Source organism: Pecten maximus, chromosome 5 (genome assembly GCF_902652985.1).
Source record: "Pecten maximus chromosome 5, xPecMax1.1, whole genome shotgun sequence".
NCBI classification, from domain to species: Eukaryota; Metazoa; Mollusca; class Bivalvia; order Pectinida; family Pectinidae; genus Pecten; species Pecten maximus.
The window spans coordinates 12035923-12061757 of NC_047019.1; the positions used below are offsets into that span (position 1 = coordinate 12035923).

Here is a 25835-nt window from a genome sequence, read left to right on the forward strand (position 1 = left end):
AACACCATCATTTAGATAATTTGATTATGTCATCAAGTTGTCATATTAAGGCATAGAATTAGACGCAAAATCACATTCTGGCATTGCAGTATGCTGTTATAATGAATGAATCAATCAATCAATCAATCAATCAATCATTCAATCAATCAATCAATCAATCAATCAATCAATCATTCAATCATTCAATCAATCAATCAATCAATCAATCATTCAATCAATCAATCAATCAATCAACATTAATCAATGATGCATTTGTCTAATTCAACTAGTTACGAGTCAAATGCAAACTACATCAAATAACTACATGTAAGTTCATCCAGTAGAATATGACAGAAAATGTAACCTCAGGCAAAAAAAACGTGATGATTAGGAGATTCCTATCCGGGACAGTTTATCTTTCTCATGATCGCCAGGATCATGAACCGAGTGCTGCGCTGCATGATGTTGTTGTGTACACTTCACCTTAATTGTTCCTGATAGCATGTGGACTGGTCTGGCTCCTGTATGTTATTTAGTGAAGTAGCCACCAGCTACAACAAGGAGACAGCCACAAAATGGCCCTGGCTGTTCATGGGTCAATAAACACAGTCAGACTTGGACCAAAAGCATATGGTGACAAAACAGTACATTGAATTAATTAACAACACATACACATCATCTTTTGAAATGATTTTAATTTTCCTCTTAATAAATACATTCAACAACAAATGGAATAAATTATAACAACAAACACAGTCATTAACAAGATAGCATAATTCTTGGTATGTCTGGAATTCTTTGGCAAGTGGAATGCTTACAACCTTACATAATGTCCTATCATGATAGACAATGACCTAATAACAATAGAGGTCATTCACCGATGATTACAATACACATCTCACAAATACCTACATCACACAAACACCTACAACTCACAAACATCTACATCTCACAAACACCTACATCTCATAAACGTCTACATCTCACAAACGTCTACATCTCACAAACATCTACATCTCACAAACGTCTACATCTCACAAACATCTACATCTCACAAACACCGTCTACATCTCACAAACATCTACATCTCACAAATACCTACAACTCGCAAACACCTACATCTCACAAACATCTACATCTCACAAATACCTACATCTCACAAACATCTACATCTCACAAACATCTACATCTCACAAATACCTACAACTCGCAAACGTCTACATCTCACAAACACCTACAACTCACAAATGTCTACATCTCACAAACGTCTACATCTCACAAACATCTACATCACACAAACTTCTACATCTCACAAACGTCTACATCTCACAAACATCTACATCTCACAAACGTCTACATCTCACAAACGTCTACATCTCACAAACGTCTACATCTCACAAACGTCTACATCTCACAAACGTCTACATCTCACAAACATCTACTTCTCACAAATGTCTACATTTCACAAATGTCTACATCTCACAAACGCCTACATCTTACAAACGTCTACATCTCACAAACATCTACATCTCACAAACATCTACATCTCACAAACGTCTACATCTCACAAACCTCCCATAAACTACCACTGGAGTATTCAAGTGAATGTCTGCCATTGACCTAAACCAAACAATCAATTCCGAGTAATTGGTCCTTTGATCCATATCTACTGAACAATTTATGGTAGATGTTAATGTGAAATAAGTACCTGTTTTGATTGCCAATTAACATTTTAAAGTTTTTTGGATTTTTTTTCTGCTTCAATGAACATATCTAAGACATTTGAAATGAACCTAAATAAAATCAATATTTCAAAAACTGTTGCACAAATGGTTCAAAAAGATGTACAATACAAAATAGGATGATTAAAAGAATGGACCCCAATACCGTTAATAGTTAATAGGTAATTAATAGTTGATTGATGCACTAATTAATTACATCTTTAAAGTTAAAAACACTTGTTAGGAATCATTACGCACAAACTTGAAACATATTTTTCATACCCATAACCTTCAGAAACCTCTCATACTTAAAACTTTTTTTCATAATAATTGTCAGGTTCCTATGGAAATAAGGATAAAAACTTTCAAACTTCAGTCCTTATTATTTAGTTGCCATGGAAATGGTAAACACTCCATAGGAAACTTATCTATACTTTTATAACAGGAGAGGAGAAAATGTAGCAGCCAGACTGGGGTTCGAACCCGGGACCCTCCGAACACTAGACGGACACTCTACCACTGAGCTACCTGGTCGCCGATGATCGACCCAGTCCAGTTTTGCTACATTCCTCCCTCCTTATTTTCAAGTCTTCGCCCCCGAAGACCAGAAGACCACCAGTTCGTATATCCCCTTGCTAAGCATACTCCTAATGCTTTAAACAAGGGTAGGCAAGCTCGCCAATTATGTCACAGGAGAGGAGAAAATGTAGCAGCCAGACCGAGATTCGAACCCGGGACCCTCCGAACACGCGCACTAGACGGACACTCTACCACTGAGCTACCTGGTCGCCGATGAGCGACCCAGTCCAGTTCCGCTACACTTTCATATATCAACACAGGGTCATGGAGCATCCAGACAGACATCTCTACTGTACAGGACAGTGAAGACCGAGTCAACACAGGGGCATGAAGGACAAGTCAGCGAGGACAGTCCACACAGGGGCATGGAGGACAAGTCAGTGAGGACAGTCCACACAGGGGCATGGAGGACAAGTCAGTGAGGACAGTCCACACAGGGGCATGGAGAATCCTGACATATATATATATTGTACAGGTCAGTGAGGAGTGAATCAACACAGGGGCATGGAGAATCCTGACATATATATCTATTGTACAAGGACAGTGAGGAGTGAATCAACACAGGGGCATAGAGGACAAGTCAGTGAGGACAATCCACACAGGGGCATGGATAATGCATGACAAACTTCTCTACTGTACAGGACAGTGAGGACAGACAACACAGGGGCATGGTGAACCCTGACAGATATATCTCACATACAATACAATTGATTCCAGACAACCAAATACTCATAATGACTGATTAGAAAATGTAATCATCGCAAAATTGATTGCCTCCCCCGCCAAATATTGCACAGGGTATCAATGAGCTCCACACAATCCTCAAAAACATCCATAACAGTTAATGTCATATCTTTAACACAGCCACAAAAAGCCATGATCATCAATCTAATTATCACAAAATCAATAACCACCCTCCGCCACCACTACAGGGGAAGCTACAGCTCCCTAAATCAATGACACATAAAGGGAAGTTGAGTGGAACATAAAAAAACCTGATAGCCGGAATTAGTCGCTGTATAATGCTTAGATATACATAGCGTATGTCCTACATCATAAATGTAACAATGACTCAGATCTAAAAACATTTATATATCTTGTATGATTAAGACACATTCACAAAAATAGAAGAAAAAAAACAAAATAATTGTACATTAGGTTAATAACTTGAAAAACTGAAACAAAAACATACAGGGGGTTGACATCAGTGAATTCCAAACAGGTTTTTAGTAGAGTGGAACCTGACTTGACTGAACACTCTGATTTATAGTATAATATAAACTGGCTAGACTGAAATCTGGTTTATAGTACAGTAGAACCTGGCTAGACTGAACACTGGTTTATAATACAGTTGAACCTGGCTTGACTGAATTCTGGTTTATAATACAGTAGAACCTGACTAGACTGAACTCTGGTTTATAGTACAGTAGAACCTGGCTAGACTGAACTCTGGTTTATAATACAGTAGAACCTGACTGGACTGAACTCTGGTTTATAATACAGTAGATCCTAGCTAGACTGAAATTCTGGTTTATAATACAGTTGAACCTGGCTTGACTGAACTCTGGTTTATAATACAGTAGAACCTGACTAGACTGAACTCTGGTTTATAATACAGTAGAACCTGGCTACACTGAACTCTGGTTTATAATACAGTAGAACCTGACAAGACTTGAGAGACTGCTAGACTAAGGGCCTCGTTTTTTTTTTTTAACAAACCGGTTCATCACCTTTTAATATTATATTACTTCATGCATAAATCTAATAAAACCATAACACAGACCTGCAGATGTTGATTCAAGCTTTGAAGGGTTTTTTTCAATGCTCATCTGAAAGCAACATGAAATCACTAGGTCCATCGTTATTTCATAAAGGAACATACAACTCTGGTCAAACAGTTAGGACCGTAAAATAAACGAAAATGGCCCTGCAGTATGGCTGAGCACTCACAGTATGTGATATTAGTGTCTCTGATCTAAAACTAATTGGATTCTACCTTTACTCAAAAGCTTCCAGGCCTCATTAACTATAACACAGGTACCTATTAATAAAAAACATGAAACAAACATCTCCCAGTTTGTTAGAGGGAAATCACACGTTACATTCTGGGTAAATCAAATAGTTAAGTTCGGTGAAGATCACAGCCTTGTATTTAGCAAACCTACCATTAAACAGCTACCTGTTGCAGATTTGCAGCATGACCATAATTATGTGAATAATCATTTTAATTAAAGCAACAGTTTAAACTGACTGGATTATCATCAATATTTTCTCAATATAGTTCATGTATTTCAAATTATACCAAAAATCAAACAGTAATTTTGGCACACAATTTTGTTAATAATGCCGACTAACACTCATAAAATAGATAACTAGATATTTCAACTTCAGGAGTTCAGCATCAATTAGTTGATTTTTCGAATTGTATTATGTGTTTAAGTCATTTCTTACACAGGTAAAATTCAAAAATGCTAAAAACTGGTTGAGAACCCTTTAGTAAGTCAATTGACTTTGAGATACATTTCTATTCTTTATGATCGAGGAAAAAACACAGGGAGCAACAAAGAGAAGGCTTGGGAACATATAGGGGGAGACAACTCTAAAACACAGCAAAGGTTGGATAACTTACAGAGGAGATAACTCCACATTTATGTGAAGGTTAAGTAACTTACAGGGGAGATAACTCTATATTAACATGAAGGTTAAGTAACTTACAAGGGAGATAAATCCACGATACTTAAGGTTTGGTAACATACAAGGGGAGACAACTCTACAACAGAGAGGTTTGGTAACATACAAGGGGAGACAAATCTTCAACACAGAGATTTGGTAACATACAAGGGGAGACAACTCTATAACACAGAGGTTTGGTAACATACAAGGGGAGACAACTCTACAACACAGAGGTTTGGTAACATACAAGGGGAGACAACTCCACACCACAGAGGTTTGGTAACATACAGGGGAGACAACTGTACAACACAGAGGTTTGGTTACATACAGGGGGAGACAACTCTACAACACAGATGTTTGGTAACATACAGGGGAGACAACTTTGCAACAGAGGTTTGGTTATATATATACAGGTAATACAACTCTACAACACAGAGGTTTAGTAACATACAGGGGAGACAACTCTACAACACAGAGATTTGGTAATATACAGGGGGAGACCACTCTTCAAAACAAGAACTTTTCATTTTATTTTCACTGATTTACTAAATTTCACAGCTTTAGTTATCTTTAAAAATATTATAATCATAAATACAATATTTCCCATTAATAGATCTTTACCAATTCTTATTTCAACTGCATCACCTTCTTATGATTTTGGAATTATGAATTGGTCTCATCGGTAGAAACACATAAAAATATATTTGGGAAATCTAAGATTTTCAGTACATATATTGCCAATTGGAAAAAAAAAATCCCCTAATGACTAAATCATATTATATATACAGTCTGGTCCTCCAATAGAAATACCCTTTATAATGCTAAACAAATTGAATCTGCACTGGCAGACTCCATGTCTTTACAAAGGCAATTTTTGTGGCAGTCTTCAGAGGCAGATTTGACGTCAACAAATGGTATTCAGTTCCAGCAGAACAAGCTACAGGGAGTGGTGAGTCATTATTAGCCAAGGATTAGCTCCAGTTGTGATGGCATGGAGCAGTACATTATATTGTGACATTTCAAACTCAAAAGCTTCTGGGGAAAATGAGAAGCTGCATGCACGAATGCCATGGTGTACTGTGCGATCAGGACAAAATGTCTCTCGGTGCCACAGTGTACTGTATTGGTCCTGCCAATGTTATAGGACAAAGCAGTGGTTTGTACAGCTTAATTGTGTACAATATATTATTATATTAAACTGATATGACCTATTACAAAAAGCCTTGATAAAACTAATAGACCAATTAATTCCACAGAAGTCACATGAAATCATACATAAATACACTATGACTTAAAGCTAATTATTGAGCCATGAACTGCAGAACACATGGGTTTCAGACAGATTACTATTAACATTCTGATTTTGGCACACTCAAATTTTAGTGTATCATCAATTTTAACAGATCAGCAAAATGATGAATTAGCATACAAATAGCACATGGAAGGTGTAAATAGCACAAACATGATTTAGCACTTCCAATATGAAAACGTTAAAAGAAACAGATTGACCCTCAAATATGTACATATCAAACTTAATTTAGCACTTCTTTTGGTTTATTTGTTTTGTTTTAACGTCCTATTAACAGCCAGGGTCATTTAAGGACGTGCCAGATTTTGGAGGTGGGGGAAGCCGGAGTACCCGGAGAAAAACCACCGACCTACAGTCAGTACCTGGCAACTGCCCCACATAGGTTTCGAACACGCAACCCAGAGGTGGAGGGCTAGTGATTAAGTGTTGGGACACCTTAACCACTTGGCCATCGCGACACACAGCTTTAAAAAAATATTGCCGCTAAAATGTGTATGCGTTAAAAACTGATTGCCGCTTATATGTGGTAGGTGCATAAATTAATTTAGCACGAATCTTACGACGTGAAAAATGTTAAAAATACAGATTACTGCTAAAATAAGTACATAGAAACTTGATTAAATTTAGCAGAAAGTTCAACCAAGAACAAGAGATCCCAGAGGGATCTTGGCGCCCACCATTGAATGATCTTCATAGGTTCCATGTCAGATTGATCTTTTCTCTACTTTTCCCTTCATTTTACTAATCTGTGCAAATTGAGACATCCATCCAGTACTTTTCGAACAAGGGAATCCTAGCTATATAAGAAATCTGAGATTGAATGATAATGGCTGTTTGTTTGCCAGGTTGTTTTCAGGACAGACTGGTCCAAAAATGCAATACAAGGGACCAAGGGGAACCTACTTATGAAATTTGAGAAAGATCCATTCAGTACTTTGAGAAATAGAGATAACAAACTTCAATTGTCAAAATTCAAGATGGCAGTCTGTCGGCCATATTGTTTTCCAATTGATCTCAAAATACAATAAGCATAATGAGGCACCAAGGGGAACCTCAAAATGAAATTTGAGAAAGATCCCTTCAGTATTTTCTCAGAAATAGCGATAACAAACTTCAATTGTCAAAATCCAAGATGGCTGCCTGTCGGTCATGTTATTTTCAGATTGGTCTCAAAATGCAATATGCATAACTAGGCACCAAGGGAAACTTACATATGAAGTTTCAGAAAGATCCCTTCAGTACTTTCTCAGAAATAGTGATAACAAACTTCAATTGTCAAAATCCAAGATGGCTGCCTGTCGGCCATGTTGTTTTCAGATTGGTCTCAAAACGCAATATGCATAACAAGGCACCAAGGGAAACCTACATATGAAATTTCAGAAAGATCCATTCAGTACTTTCTCAGAAATAGCGATAACAAACTTCAATTGTCAAAATCCAAGATGGCTGCCTGTCGGCCATTTTATTTTCAGATTGGTCTCAAAATGCAATGTGCATAACTAGGCACCAAGGGAAACCTACATATGAAATTTCAGAAAGATCCATTCAGTACTTTCTCAGAAATAGCGATAACAAACTTCAATTGTCAAAATCCAAGATGGCTGCCTGTCGGCCATGTTGTTTTCAGATTGGTCTCAAAACGCAATATGCATAACTAGGCACCAAGGGGAACCTGCATATGAAATTTGAGAAAGATCCCTTCAGTACTTTCTCAGAAATAGCGATAACAAACTTCAATTGTCAAAATCCAAGATGGCTGCCTGTCGGCCATGTTGTTTTCAGATTGGTCTCAAAACGCAATATGCATAACTAGGCACCAAGGGAAACCTACATATGAAATTTCAGAAAGATCCATTCAGTACTTTCTCAGAAATAGCGATAACAAACTTCAATTGTCAAAATCCAAGATGGCTGCCTGTCGGCCATGTTGTTTTCAGATTGGTCTCAAAACGCAATATGCATAACTAGGCACCAAGGGGAACCTGCATATGAAATTTGAGAAAGATCCCTTCAGTACTTTCTCAGAAATAGCGATAACAAACTTCAATTGTCAAACTCCAAGATGGCTGCCTGTCGGCCATGTTGTTTTCAGATTGGTCTCAAAACGCAATATGCATAACTAGGCACCAAGGGAAACCTACATATGAAATTTAAGAAAGATCCATTCAGTGCTTTCTCAGAAATAGCGATAACAAACTTCAATTGTCAAAATCCAAGATGGCTGCCTGTCGGCCATGTTGATTTCCAATTGGTCTCAAATCGCAATATGCATAACTAGGCACCAAGGGGAACCTGCATATGAAATTTGAGAAAGATCCCTTCAGTACTTTCGTAGAAATAGCGATAACAAACTTCAATTGTCAAAATCCAAGATGGCTGCCTGTCGGCCATGTTGTTTTCAGATTGGTCTCAAAACGCAATATGCATAACTAGGCACCAAGGGGAACCTACATATGAAATTTGAGAAAGATCCCTTCAGTACTTTCTGAGAAATAGAGATAACAAGAATTGTTTATGGACGGAGGGACGGCCGGAGGGACGGACGGACGACGGACCACGGACGCAGGGCGATTTGAACAGCCCACCATCTGATGATGGTGGGCTAAAAATATCAAAAACACAACTTGCCACTAAAATATGTACGTATATAAATTAATTTAACTCAAAGCATCCGGCATGAAAAATGTTAAAAGTACAGATCGCTGCTAATATACGTATGTTTACATTAGAAAACTACCAAATTATACTGATGGACTGTTCCAGCCGATCCATTTACTCTTGTAGGGGTTTCGATTCAAATTTCTCTCTAATAAATTCATACATAAAATTGGTCTTTTCACTGATTAAAATAAGTCAATATATTTACATTCGGATAGAGACATTACCTGAACATTAAACTATATGGCACACACAGGATCAGAATTTAATACATATACTGACCAAGAAGACGAAACATTTGATCAGCACATCCATGTTTCCATGAAAAGAACAATTGTATTGCATGTGATTACAAACATGAAGTTAAAGAGAATATACAAAAACTATTTAAACAAAAAACTAAGCTTGTAGACAGTCTACAAGCTATATATAGTCACTCAGCTAATGATTTATAACTGATGATTTTATTATGGCGAAAAGAGAGAGCATGAAGATAAGATATTCTTCGTACAGTAAAAACTGAACATATGTCTGTCCCATGAATGGCCAACTAGACGATCTAGTAATTAGATTACAGGAGAAGAGAAAGAGCAAATATTAACAGATGGTTCAGACACCCGAGATTATATCATTTATTAGTTTTTATTTTGTAAACAGAAGATACAACCTTACCTCCCCTCCAACTATACATTAGATCAGTCTAGATCACAAAATGGGTCATTCTATGCACAAAATTTAGGGATGTATATGGAAAACGTAAGGTAATTGAAGAAAATTGCAATCCCTTTCATCAAAAGACAAAACTCTATAACCTTTTGTTTACGAAAAAATACAAAATCTTTATAAAAATATACAATTGCACTTTTCTCTAGCAGGAAAATAAATTTGCAACATTAAAAATTAAAAGCACTATAAAAACAAATCATAGTATGGCACATAATTACTTTCTACTGAATTACATCTCCAAACATCTATAATTAAAGCAAATGTATTATCTATGTCACTTGAACTATTCTAACGACTTTAACTGGATTACAAATGCAAGAACATACGAGATTAAAATCCCATTAAAAGCAGGCAAGAGACCAATTCCATTGAACAAAGCCTGATATCTCACACATACTTCAGCTCAGGCAAAAGTCTGAAATCTCACACACACTTCAGCTCGGGCAAAAGTCTGAAATCTTACACACACTTCAGCTCGGGCAAAAGTGTGAATATACAGTGTTAGATGGGTTTTCATTTATATTCTTAGTTAATTTTGATATAATATTATTTTTCAGCATCAAATATTTTGATTTTCTGCTTTCACTAATAGCTGTGACCTTTTTAATCTTAATTCTCCTCCGTACATATAACTTACAATATCTATATAAGAGAACATTATGGTAAGACGCCTGAAAACCAACGCTTGTTAAGGAATGAAGTTTACTGTTATTGATATTGATATCGATTACAGACCTTTAGTGAGGTCAGTATGGTGTTATATTAACCTGATAGCATCAAATATTGAATTAATCAAAGTCCTTAATTTTTCATATAAATAATAAACTTTTGTGCAAAAGGGTGGAATTGCAGCAATTTATATTGGTAACAGGAAATTCACCTACATCAGGGCATTTTGACTTCACAATGATTATGACATCATAAATGCAATTTTGATTCAGTGTTTCTAAAAATAGAAACATCAGGTTAACATCACAAAATATTAACTCCCTCATGACAATTATGTTTTAGCTAATGAGAATTGAAGAAAATCAGACCATATCTAATTAATAAAGCATCAGTTTTGCTATAAAATAAAATCTACAAAATAGATTATTCAGAAGCAACACAAATTATTACTATAATTATGTAAATATTATGGGTAATGATTCTGTTTTTCTATACTGAATTTTTCTTATCACAGGAAAAGTCAGCAATGCAACCTAAGAATCTCAATTAAGCTACAAGTTTTCAACACACCAGCATGCAGCTGATTTTAGAGACTTTCATTTGAATGATACTGCTTTAAATATTATATTTTTCATGCGATGATTCAGCCATAGGTCACAACACACAAACACAAAGTAAGGGATGACGCTTGACAATTGCAAGATGACGAAACAGCATTTGCTCGCATTTTGAACTGCAACAAATTTTGATGGGCTTATTACCAGACATGGGCTTATTACCAGACATGGCTTTATTGCAAGGTGAATACATTACTTGCATTCCATACATATTTTCATGAAGGTGTGTAAAACATGTGTACCTGCAGCACACATGGTTGACACTCACACATACAGCTACAAAATATATTATTCATTGACTCCATGAGTCAAAGTTGAAACAACTACCGTTTTTAGTTTTACTTGTGTTAAAATTTATATATACATATATTGCTACATTTACAGAATTGTTTTTCCACAGTGTAACACATTGGGGACTACTCAGAAACCATGTCTTTTTATCTAACCATCAAATTCAAACATGTACACATATATTCAAAGTACAAATCAAAGCACCAATTGGTCTATATATATTTGATCACAAACTGAGCTGTTTTCTGTGTTTTAGTTAAAACACATATCGCCCTCTTTCACACAGAATGAACCGAGCTGTAGGTAAAAATCCATCAAGAATTCAACGCCTATTTTATCTTTTTGATTCTTGCTCAAGGTCAGTATGACTAAACTTTCTCATGACAAAATCGAAATTGAGTTTTAACTTGTCGTAGTACTTGTAGAGGGAATCGTCCTGCTGGAACTCCGTACATCGCATGCCATAGTTTGACACACACTTCCTGTAGTGGTGGAGGTATGCTACATTGTTTTCAACTTTTTTTATCACAAATGATTCTTTCGCAGGTTTACTTACATGATGTATCCCGAACTTCGAACACTTTGTCGGGTTTTAACATGACCTTCGTCCGTATCCTACTGAAGAGCTTTGACCTTCCCGTATTGCCAATAGTGATCAATCCGGAAGGATGATTCTTGCCTGCATGTGGGTCGTAAAACGCACTATTAAAACTAAGACCTACAATATTATTGGTCATAATAGGCAGCAATGATAGATTCCACGTAGGATAATTATCATGAGGAACAATAAATTCATCAATGTCATTAATAGCGACCACATTCATTAAACTCATTGAGCGATATAGACAGTCGTTATGGGCCAATAACTGACCGTGGTACCAGATATCTCTTTCGTCTATATGGCTAGGTAGCTTCCATGGTATCACAGTAACCGTTCGTTCTTTGGCGTAATAATCTAATACTTCTTTGGTACCATTACTAGTGATATTAAAATCATAAAACACAAAATGCTGGGAGCCTAAAAGCTTTGTGAGTTCTATAAATTCAACAATACTTCTCTTTTTCACATCTCCAAACAGCGGAGGGATACATACACCAAATTTAAAAGGAGCAGACTCGGGCTCAATCTTCATAATGTTCAGCGTAATATATTTACGTGTGAGCTTCTCATATTTTTCTCCGAGTTCATTGTCAACATAGGTTATTGCAACCTGGCACGGTTGTTTGACAATTTCTGGCAGTGAACACGAAAGAATATACCCACCGAACCTTCGATTGTGATTTTCACACATTTCATAAATCGTGGCATTCATTACAAATTTTTTAGCACCAACACGAAAAAGACATTTGACATTGACTTTGCTTTTTTTACCCCTCACAATGAGTGCGATGACTCTCACTACTGGGGCCTCGTCGCGCTTGTCAAGGTAGGCAGAATACACATAGAACACTTTAGGCTTCACAGGAATATAGGCAAACTGTTTTGAATTCGAGTTCAGCAGACAAGAGGAGGAAGAGGGCGCCCAAGTTGATGTGTGCTATCTCTTTTGTAGCGTTGGCATGTTTTTCATTGACGACACGTTTGATATGACGTAACTGTCGAACACCACCCTGTTCTGAGTTCAATGGTCTAGCGATCTTTGGTTCCGAGCTCACTATATGGTGACTAGCAATTTTGCGTTGTCTGGTGAACTGTGTCTTGGCTATGTCCAACTGCAGACGTCCATGAAAGAAAAATACCATCAAAAGGTAAAGTCCACAAAGACACATAAAATACAAGCGGTAGGGCAGACGCCGTGCCATCTTGTTTGCTCCAAGCAGCTTCCAGGCACCAAACTGCAAAATAGACCATTTGCTATTTGAAAGAAAATATTTTTTTTACAAAATGACATGCATTAAAGATTGAAAATAGGTTAATGGTACATATTACGAAATAACTGTGATTTTATCTTATAGTCCTCACATACTGAAATCCTCAAATAACTCAAAGTATTTTTTATAATTAAGTCGGTTTTCAAAGGCTCGTAAGTTTTTTCTTAAAGTGAGATATATTGAAGGAGACAAACTAAATATATACTCTCTTCCTGAACCATCAGCAATATAACACACACAGACTTGACACTTCTCTGAATCCTATACAACTTCCTGTTACATAATCATATTTAACTCAGCTTCTTAATTCTACAAAACTTTCAGTAACACAGACTCACATTGACTTAGCTTCTGAACCCTACAAAACTTTCAGTAACAGTGACTCACATTTAACTCAGCTTCAGAATCCCACACAACTGCCAGTTCAGCATTGACTCACATTTAACTCAGCTTCTGAACTCTACAAAACTTTCAGTAACACTGACTCACATTGACTTAGCTCCTGAATCCCACACAAATTCCAATAACTTGGACTCACATTTAACTCAGTTTCTGAATCCCACACAACTTCTAACTGCATTGACTCTCATTGACTCAGCTTCTGAATCCTATACAACTTCCAGTTACATTGACTCACATTGAGTCAGCTGAATCCCACAAAACTTCCAGGTAACATTGACTTGACACATTGAGTCAGCTTCTGAATCTGAATTTTAAACTCCCAGTAACACTGATTTACATAACGTGTCAGTGTCTGAATTCTACACACAACTTCTGATAATGAGGGACACTGTAGCTCCCCTCAAGTATTATAGCTGTCATGGTGGAAAAACAACAAAATAAAAAAAAATACATTTGTCAAAACTGTTTTGTTCAATTTTAGATCTGTGTGACTCGGATGATTGTCACGATTATGCGTGATACACAAATAAGGACACAGTACTAGATTGATTTGGTCGTGACCGGACTTATCACATTCTGATGAACAATAGTTCTGGTCAAACAAGCACCTGATAAATCACTGTTTTATCATACAGAAATGTCCACAGTCCATGTATCGTTTTGGTTTCTTGACATATTATTACCATAATTATCCTCAAATAAGCCCCCAACCCCTGAGCAAAGTTTTTGTACTCCTCAAACAAGCCTCCCCCTCCCCTAGTGTAAAACCTTTGTCCTGTATTTTATCCTCAAGTTTAGTACTGTATGAATTTATCCTCAAATTAGCCCCCTCCCCTTGTGTTAAAGTTCAGTACCATACATATTTGTCCTCAAATAAGCCCCCTCTCCTTGTGTAAAAGTTTAGTACAGTACGTGTTTGTCCTCAAATAAGCCCCCTCCCCTAGTATAAAAGTTAAAATGTAGGGAGGGCGTATTAGTGAACCACTTTAGCTTACTTTTTTCAAAAATCATGTATTTTCGCAACATGTTGAAGCGGGCTTATTTGCAGGCAGGGCTTACAAATGGATAACATATACAGTATTCACTGAACAAACTAGGCTACATGTTGTAAACTGTCATTTTACTTTAAGTACAATTAAGAGTATTGCTGCACATTAAATTTTAAAAATTCAAATTCTAATCTCCTCACATAACACGTACCAGTCTGCAGGGTCCTTGTACATTAGGTACTGAACTATAAAGATAGAGAATCTACTATATTTGAGACAAACAACTAAACTTGTCATTGCCCTAACAGTCGGCAGTGACCTCTAACTGACCGTTCAGTCATGTGGCTGGATCAACAGAGCAAGCTACACAATACCAATGATAATGGTTACTTAATAAATCATAGCACACATAAAAAACAACTTCTGGACAGTACATCTATAAATCTATATCAGATCTTTAGTTTAGAGTATACTAAGCTACTTGCTGTAGCATAGTCAAATATATACATGTATATGTTTGTCTCCATCTCAACGATTTCATCTTGTGAAACATTATAATTGTCTTTAATGTGATGATTATTTTGACATCAATGAATGTGATGATAATTATACTGGTGTTAGATTCTATTTATCATATAATTCAAGAGATATGCACTATAAATGTCTGTTAGCACAGTATCAGACAATTATGTAACCTCAAGTGAACGTCCTGAATCACAAGTGTTTGATCCCAACCTGGGGCAGTTTACATTTCTATGGAAGCTGAGATCACAGACTGTATTGTGTTGTTCTGGTTATCATCAGCCTCTGCGGGAAAAATCTACCCCAAATTGCTCTGAAGAACGTTTAAACTGGCCTAGCTCCTCCATGATGTTCAGAGAGGTAGCCACCAGCTACTACGATGAGATCTCATTTCAGTACGGCCATGGCAGTTCATGATGAGGCAATTTATAAACCCAGAAAACAAACAAATGTATTCTCTATAAAGACAATGGGGAATATAGAATTAGTAATCTGATTGTCACTGGGGCTGCAAGCTTGAGGTGATAATCAGATTCTAGCAGTTGACCTCTTGGTAATTATTAGATTCTAGGGTTGATAATTCCTGGTGTCAACATCATCCAAAGTCAACAATTGTTTTATCATATGGCTAATTATGAAGTAGTAGTGAATATTGTGATATGTGTTTTTGTCTTGATCTCTTTATTGTGTGATGTAGGCAGGTGCTAAGAGTTTAAAACATGACAAGTGTTTTTTCCCCTGTAGACATGTTGTTAAAACCATGACATTGAGCTTCGTTAATATGCAATTTGTTCTAAGATAATTAGTGCTATAGTACTTTTTCTAGACTTGGAACCAGCCCCTAAGTTTTATCCTAAGATATGCTCAGCTAAATTCCAATACTAGATTATCTCCCCCTAGTTTGAAGCTTAGGACTGGACATATCCTAGGAACCAAAATCATAAAGCTCAATTTTATTTATAATTCCAATATTCTAGACACAGGGGCCAGTCTGCTCTTGTTCTAAATTGCTTTTATTCAAAAAATGTATACACATGTAATATCACAAATGCCTTTTCCTCTATTGAACAAGGCACCTAAACATAATCCATTTCCTCTCCATGTGTTAGAGAGATAACATACAATTTGCTAGCAGACATATATATATATCTCCATTTACATCAATTCAAAAATGTCCCTGATCACACATGAAAATTAAGATATGGAGTAATCTGCCCAACCTTTTTTCCGGGTACTCTGGTTTTGCTCACACTTTAGTAATTAGACCTCGGCCTTGTATACCCTCTGCCAGGCTAACAATGGCCCTTAATATAGAGCATATAGAACTTTTCACAATTATTTTAAATATATTAATATATTTAATATATTTTTCTTTTCTTTTTTAATTTTTTAATTTTTTTTTAGAAGTACCATATACATTTACAATTTGATTTTTTTGATACATACATAAAATCATTCCATTCCTTTTCATTATCTAAAATTTAACGCTATATCCTAGATCATATTAGGTTAATGATCTATACTGTAACTGCTAAATAACTGTGATATGTACTGTTTTTAAGAAAGAAAGAAAGAAAGAAAGAAAGAAAAAGAATCAAAGGAAAAGTAGAAGAGAATCAGTGCAGAGAATGGGTAGTTATAAGAAGGAGAAGTATATAAACGTATTTCTAACAGAGCACATGATTATTTGAATCTAATTCAATGCCTCCGCAAGAAATAAGCGTTAGGCTCAACAAATAGAGTTAAAGAAGAATTCTCTCTAGCTGAGCGGTATATTGCGGCTAGTATTTACTAGGCTTACTCCCAGCTCCAGGGAAGAACTCCTCCTCGAGTTTCCAGGAGTTTCAGCGACGCTTTGACAAGCAATGCTAAGTATCATTCCAGGGTCTCTACAAGGGCACTAATGTAAAAGAGTGTATGATTATCATAATTCAAACCACAGTCTTCGCAAGGGATCAAGTCTGGGACCTTTCAGAATTACTAACCCTACACTGAACCGAACGGGCTAAAGAGACATTCTCTCTAGCCGAGCGGTATATTGTGGCAAGTATTTGCCAAGGTTATGATAATGAATGTAAACAATACCTACACCGAGCAACATTTATAAGATTTTTTTGCTAATTAGGACCATTTACAAACAGGACAGAGGTCACTCAGAAATAATCAGTATTAATTCACACACATCAACGAAAACTTAACCGAATTGTAATTCACAGATTTTTGCCCCAAAATAGGTTATATTTACATAAATAATTGAATTGATACAAACATATTTTATAGGAGAAAATTCACATACGGAAAAGATAAAAGGTAGAAAAACAGCAGCTAGCCGATGGATCACACTAGACAGATGGGCATGCTGTTGCGGTTTGTGCTTCATGAACATTCAGTTAAATAAAGAGTAAACAATTAATTTCAGCCTTGAAAATTGTACTTACCCATTCAAGCATGAAGCTTATAAACAAATTCCTATCGCTTTTTCTATTGTAGCATGTCAAGGAGGTTTTTACTGGGATCAACACATCTAAAATTCATGTTTAAATGAAAAGGCCTATCACAAACACAATCATGCTTCTAAATGACTAATGTTATTTCACAATGAATGATACTAAATATTTTAAATTCTATTTCCTACAAACCTCCCTATAAATGTTTCACCCTTGAAGACAGTAAATCTATCTTGCTTGTTTCTGTTTTTTGTATCCTACTTTTTAAATATTTATTTATTTTTGCCAAAAAATTTAAAACTAGATTCCTGAATACCTATACCAAATGGATATATTATATAAACTTATGATCTGTCTGTCTTGACTCACAATCAAGCAATTCTAAAACTGATTATTCTGCAAAAATGAAGAAAGGGGCTTTAATATTTGTGGTTGGGGTCTTTTAATATAATTTTAGAATTGAATACAGTAAATATTGCATAATGAATATTAAATAAATTTTATAATATCTGTTTTGTAATTTTGCTAAGAAATTAAAACTTACTTTTCTCATAGTTTAAACTACCCTTTCTTAATTTAGGACTGAAATGTTTTACCACAAACAACCAACATTAGCAAACAACTTTGAAAAATTTTATCAAGAGAACCTATTGGACAGAGAGATAGATGAAGGGAAAACAGAGATGAAAGACAGAATGTAGTCTAAACTTGTAGTCTTCTCAGTGATGTTATCAGGAAATCTAACAGTAGGGCGTAGTTTTATTGACATTCACATTGGGAAATGTTTGGTAATCGAGAGTAAACCTCTAAATGGTAGCTATGATCGAGAGTAAACCTTGAAATGGTAGCTATGATCGAGAGTAAACCTCTAAATGGTAGCTATGATCGAGAATAAACCTCTAAATGGTAGCTATGATCGAGAGTAAACCTCTAAATGGTAGCTATGATCGAGAGTAAACCTTGAAATGGTAGCTATGATCGAGAGTAAACCTCTAAATGGTAGCTATAATCGAGAGTAAACCTCTAAATGGTAGCTATGATCGAAAGTAAATCTCTAAATGGTAGCTATGATCGAGTATAAACCTCTAAATGGTAGCTATGATTGAGAATAAACCACTAAATGGTAGCCATGATCGAGAGTAAACCTCTAAATGATAGCTATGATCACCTAAATAAATCACTATCAATAACATAAAGGATATAAACACAGAGTTCTCCATCAAAGTAATATCTCACATCACCAACCTGACCACACATGATCGACGACCGAGAACACCAAACTGGCCGCACATGATCGACGACCGAGAACACCAAACTGGCCGCACATGATCGACGACCGAGAACACCAAACTGGCCGCACATGATCAACCATGGTAGGTGCAGATCATACATGACTGACCTTCTGGCCACATATGACTGATTTCATTTCAGACATGACTGATCTGGCCGAACATTATGACCTTCATACCACACATGACTGACCTGGTCTTACATGATGACCTTCAGGCCACACATGACTGAGCAGTGCAGGTCATACATGACTTTAGACCACACATGACTTGACTTAGTCACACATGACTGGATGACCAGCTATATTAAGTGCAGCCAACATTACAAAGTGCAGGTTCCCTAGGAATATAAAGGGACACTGAGTCTTTTTGTTACAGAGAGGCTGGTGATATTTAACCTCCAACCATTCATCAACCCCTCCAACCTTAAGCTTTTCATCTCATCAGTATTAACAGTAAAATAATAGGTTTGTCGTAATAAATCAGCTTTAACAAGGAATTCAAATTAAGAAAAATCAAATCAAAGCTGAAGTATATGAAATTATGTTTTAATAAATACAGATATTCCAATTGTTAATCCTATCAAAACATTTCATGTGAAAATCTTAGTAAAACGAACAATGATCAACATATATGCACATAAAACAACATGTGAACTTGTGATCATGACTGACCTATCATAAACGATTTATAAACATGTACATGTCAAAATGAACCATAAATAAACTATTTATAAACAATAATGTTTTCGGTAAAAAAAATTCCACAAAATGTCATCCCCCTGCATCATTACACAACTGACATAGCTATACAAACCTGGTAGGGAGAGATATCACTTAAATCCTTATACCAACAACCAGCCCCATATGGTCGTGCACAAGAGATGTGACACTCCACGCGCCACACACAGTTATATGTGGAGGCCTGCTGCCTCCATGCGACGTATCAGCACCCCTTTATGGAGACATCTGTGTAAGACATACAATCAATAGGCTATTCTGGCATGATTCCTGGAGCATCCCGACCTCCCAGAATGGCCCACCGTCATAAATTTCTGATCAATCTTTCCATCACTCGTATAGCAAGTAGGACAAATTATCCCAATGTCACAAAATCACAAACAAAAAATACTACTTTTATCTTTATAATGTCAAACCCTCATAAAAGAATCCTTTCAGAAAAGGTCACAGGAAAAGTACTTTTCTGACAAAATATCACGTTAAAAAACCTAGCAACTGTACCATATGGACAAGCTAACACACAGAATTTCTATTAATGACACTTCGGAGCAAGTCCAATATGTTTACCAATTGACTCCTGAGTCAACAACCAACTCATTTCCAGTTCGATCATATCATTTCAAAGTGGATGTTTTAATTTACTGAAAATCAAGAAAAAAATAGAAAAGACTTGCTTAACTAAAGATGAAGAAAATGATTAAAATGTTGATAGCAGTGTCTTTTGATTATTTCAGGTTAAGGAGAAAAAACATGCAATGATCACATTTGAATTGTCATTGATGCTTGTATAGTCAATCTGAATTTAATTTGACAAAATGTTAAAAAAAAATAAACAACATTTAATCTCCACACTTTACTTTGTACAATAAATACAATAACTAATTGTCTTCTTAACACTGCCAAGTTAAACATAGAACACCAGCATGTCTTTAAACTTACAGAGACACCTTATCAACAAGTCTGATATACAAGTGGGAATAGTCAAACATTCTAGTTTATTATAAGTATCAAACATTTAATTTTCAAGGGAAACACTAAAGATAGATTTGGTGAGATAGGAAGTTGTTTTAAAGGTGAAAGGTGTTTTTTGGGGGGCTTTTTTCGTAGGTGATTGATGAGTGAACTTGCACAAGTAGGTCACCAGTGTGATTTTTGAAGGTGAAATATATTTGTGATGTGTGGTTTGTAGGTGTGTTATTTTCGTTTAACACAACCTTGGATTGAGTTCAACAGAAGATTCCAGCTTCACACAGCAAATTCAATCTCACCTTTAACATTGCATTCATAGTACAGCTTTCTTAATTTCTATTTGACTGGTCAGTAGAAAACTTACATCCTGATACTGATTTGTTTGATTAATGTCAGAACCAGAAATGTTATTGAAAACAATTGTAACCTGTTTTTTTTTTTTTTTTTAATCCTTTATTTTTTGATAGCTAGATCTCCCAAGTAATTTCAAATGTAGTAATTCTATCAATCGCTTTGACAAATGTACTACAATTACACTACTTTGGATGACAATTCAGATATTTTGGTTGACATTTTCCAATACAGATATTTTGGTTGACATTTTCCAATACAGATATTTTGGTTGGCATTTTTCAATACAGATATTTTGGTTGACATTTTCCAATACAGATATTTTGGTTGACATTTTTCAATACAGATATTTTAGTTGACATTTTCCAATACATACACATTGGTTGACATTTTCCAATACAGATACTTTGGTTGACAATTTCTTTATCATACCGATACTTTGGTAACAGTTTATATGAATCAATAACAAATGAGATAGTTATGTCAGAAGATCTGTCACACCTGAGTTGTACAATTAGTAAGAAAAATAAGTTTAATGAGAAATAATTATTTTTAAGCATTGAACTTTATTCCCATGCTTCAAAGACATAAAATATGAATGAAGTGTATATAATTTATAATAACTGATAGCCTGATTTAGGGTCCAGTATCATCCGATATGCCTGATGAAGAATTATTTGTCTGATCTAGCAGTCCATTATTGATAACTTATCAGAATCATCAGTGAGGGCGTTTCTAATTTCACACTTTAAGACATTTACCCTTTTTTTCTATCGATCTTCTTCACCTGAGACTAATAAACTTTTCAAAAAATATTCAAAAATTATTGATTTTTCTAAAAAAAAATTCAAAATGGCTATTTGACTTTGTCTGAGAGAGTGGGAACGTTAGACAGCTGGTCCATCTAATTACTGAGTCATATCATCTCATCATATTATCAAAGGGAAATTAATCAATTAGATCACGGTATATTATTTTTCTGAACTGAACAGACGGTAGAATATGACATGCAGTAAACAATGTGTTTAGTAAACAATGTGTTTAGTAAACAATATGAGTAATCATATGATTTCATCCAACAATAGGGCAAATATAATTGTTAAATCGACACATCCATGTGCTTTAAAACACTTCATAGGGTATATTTTGTCAAACCATAGACAATTAAGTGTGAAATTTTGAATCTTATTTATTTCAAAATGGAGTTCCTTTTTGTTTCTTATCGTGTCGTCAGTTTACATACAGTAATTATACAGCTCTGTTGGACGTGTCTTATTGTCTTGTCAGTTTACATACAGTAATTATACAGCTCTGTTGGATGTGTCTTATTGTCTTGTCAGTTTTTACATACAGTAATTATACAGCTCTGTTGGACGTGTCTTATTGTCTTGTCAGTTTTTACATACAGTAATTATACAGCTCTGTTGGATATGTCTTATTGTCTCGTCAGTTTACATACAGTAATTATACAGCTCTGTTGGATGTGTCTTATTGTGACGTCAGTTTACATACAGTAATTATACAGCTCTGTTGGACGTGTCTAATTGTCTTGTCAGTTTACATACAGTAATCATACAGCTCTGTTGGATGTGTCTTATTGTCTTGTCAGTTTACATACAGTAATTATACAGCTCTGCTGGACGTGTCTTATTGTCTCATCAGTTTACATACAGTAATTATACAGCTCTGTTGGATGTGTCTTATTGTCCTGTCAGTTTACATACAGTAATCATACAGCTCTGTTAGATGTGTCTTATTGTCCTGTCAGTTTACATACAGTAATCATACAGCTCTGTTAGATGTGTCTTATTGTCCTGTCAGTTTACATACAGTAATTATACAGCTCTGTTGGACGTGTCTTATTGTCTCATCAGTTTACATACAGTAATTATACAGCTCTGTTGGATGTGTCTTATTGTCTTGTCAGTTTACATACAGTAATTATACAGCTCTGTTGGACGTGTCTTATTGTCTTGTCAGTTTACATACAGTAATTATACAGCTCTGTTGGACGTGTCTTATTGTCTTGTCAGTTTACATACAGTAATTATACAGCTCTGTTGGACGTGTCTTATTGTCTTGTCAGTTTACATACAGTAATTATACAGCTCTGTTGGATGTGTCTTATTGTCTCGTCAGTTTACATACAGTAATTATACAGCTCTGTTGGATGTGTCTTATTGTCTTGTCAGTTTTTTACATACAGTAATTATACAGCTCTGTTAGACGTGTCTTATTGTCTCGTCAATTGGACATGTCTTTTTTACATACAGTAACTACACAAAACTATTAGACAAATAAATTATTGTCTTGTCAATTGGACATGTCTTTTTTTACATACAGTAACTACACAAAACTATTAGACATGTAAATTATTGTCTTGTCAATTGGACATGTCTTTTTTACATACAGTAACTACACAAAACTATTAGACATGCAAATTATTGTCTTGTCAGTTCACATATAACTCTGTTAGACATTCCTTATTGCCTCATCAACTGACAGTTGACGTGTGGGTGATGTGGGGTGGTTAGGTCAGATCTATGTTATTGACTTGTACACTACAAACCACTTTGGCAGAGTGTATCCTGGTTAAAAGCCTTTAAAAGACATCTGTAGGAGAGCCAGAATTAATGTTGTTCCCAAGACGCTGGCGACTGGCTCCAACAGATATGTAAACTGCCAATACACGTAGCCATCTCAACCATATCAGACGTGTGCTATAGGAATCATTTGCCGTGATAAATTTTTCCAGTCTCCTACAACATGACCAGTGCTTATACGGTTCTGGATAAGATCAGAGGAACTATGGGGTCCATTGATCTCCTAGCCTCTTATTCAAGTTCGCTTTGTCTAGATCCCATCAAAATACAATACGACTATAAACTGTCCATCGTATCCTTTATTTCATATCCCATAAAGAAAACACTTATCATGGAAACTTCACATTTTCTATACGTAAAAAAATCGAAACCATCTTTACAATATGTAAAATCACGCAGCCTATTAAACACACGAGTACGTCATGTCTCTTATGTATCTAACGGTCGTTTATTATTACAATGAGAACAAAGTTTTATATCAAAGTTGAAAGTGTGAAAACGAACCTCCATACCATTAGCAAAAATATCAACAATATTATACATGTCGAGCTGTATACAACATAACCGGTCACGAAAGAGATCACGTATCCTTGATGCTTGACTTACATACAACCCACAAAAAAACATCCTTAAAATGCCATCAATTCTGGTGGATCGATGTGATCAAGTACCGTGTTCACAATGCCTTTGACCTTTGTCATTGACCAATAATTTTCCTAACAAAGGCTGACATCGGAAACAGATAGACCCGCAGTGAGCAGAGGCTTGGAAGATATAAAAGCCATCATGATGCACTCTCTACCTTAAAAGCAATTTCTCTCCTGCTTCTTCAGCCAGTCAATAGTTCAAAAACAAAATTAATGAAGAGAGTGTTTGAATTCAACTGATAAAAGAAACATTATTTAATTATATATAATCTTGAAATTTAAAATGCATCTGATATCTTTTTAACACATTTATATAGTGCATCACATACTTTTTCAGTGCCAGAGTTCATCATCTTATCACAAAACTTTCTTACTGCCATCATAAATTTCATTATTTTTTCAATAATCTTAAAATTTAAAATGTATCCATTTTCTTTTTAACACATTAATAGTGCATCAAATACTTTTTCACTGCCAGAGTTCATCATCTTATCACGAAACTTTCTCACTGCCATCATGAATTCTATTTTCACTATATATCTCTCCCTACCAATATATTTCTTTTATCAGTAACACCATCAGGTCATTCTCTTCGACTCTGATATTGTATTCTCTTTTGTAATGCTGTGGCACAGAGCATGCTCAACAGGAGATAATTTAGATAACTGTGGTGTGACACCTGTAATGGAGAGTAGATGACCTACTGTACATAGTCTCACAGGCATTCAATACACTTTTCAATGCAAATAGAAGCTGTATGTATTTGTAAATACATACTGTAAACAACCCGGAGTGAAAATCTTCAAGATAAAACAGCTCATCAATGTCATTCAACATAAAGAGAACAGTTTCACCTTCGTCCAGTGACATCACCCATTTGACAAGTGGCCCAGAGGGCCAGCACCAGTTAATTGGATTCTTCAGCAATGATGGGAAAACTTTTATAATTTTTTATAAAATCACAAATTTCATCTATTTTTGGATCTGACTGCTTGACCCTTGACTACGGGGAACATACCATATTTGACCTAATAAGGGTGCCTGCCCTAATAAGGGCGCCCCTACCTTTTTTCAAGGAAATAAATCTTTGACTGAGTGTCAAAATGGTGTTCAAAAGTAATAATTCATGTGAAATATTTTGCTACTTTATGTGTTCAATTTTCTTCAGCAAATTGAGTAACTGGAACACATGTTTTCGCCACATTTTGTGTATTCCTACAGGCTACAGATGACATGTCAGTGCAAAGAGCAACCAAAACTAAACACACATACAAATAATAACTTACCATCTTTATTTGAAGATAAAGTAAAGACTTCATTCTTGTTGATAAATAACTTTTGTTCAGAACAGAAAGCTAGTAAAAGACATTGTAAACCAATTATTAGGTCAAAGAAAACGATGTCTGACATGATCTGGGAAATCACCTGTTTCTATAAATAGAACACAAAAGAGTTCCATTTGAACATAAATGGTGGAACACACATTCTCTGGTCTAAAGATCAGCTGGCATGGTTTACAAGTTTACAGGAGTATTCAAGTGATGTTTAAGCTTAATATATGATAATGAATATATATCTTCATCTGGAATATTTTTATGACTGAATATTTTACCGTTTCCACAACCTTGGGTATTCTGCTATAAGGTATAGTCTGTTTCATAAAACTTCAGAATAACTAATCTTAATAAGGGCGCCCCCACTGTCAATTACCCGCGCCCTGCACCCTTATTAGGTCAAATACGGTAAGTGCTTTCGATAATAATGGATGCTGTAACTATTGGC

The 25835-nt window shown here is 35.6% G+C and overlaps 1 protein-coding gene and 1 long non-coding RNA gene across 2 annotated transcripts in view; both read right to left on the minus strand.

Moving 5' to 3' along the window:
- LOC117327166 (activating signal cointegrator 1 complex subunit 3-like) overlaps window positions 1-25835 on the minus strand; it is a 268184-nt gene that overhangs the window by 141033 nt on the left and 101316 nt on the right.
- On the minus strand, window positions 658-6553 carry LOC117327170. The gene is made up of 2 exons (XR_004532590.1): window positions 3942-6553; window positions 658-3903 (listed from the first exon to the last, which is right to left on the minus strand). It is a non-coding gene; the product is annotated as an uncharacterized LOC117327170 (long non-coding RNA).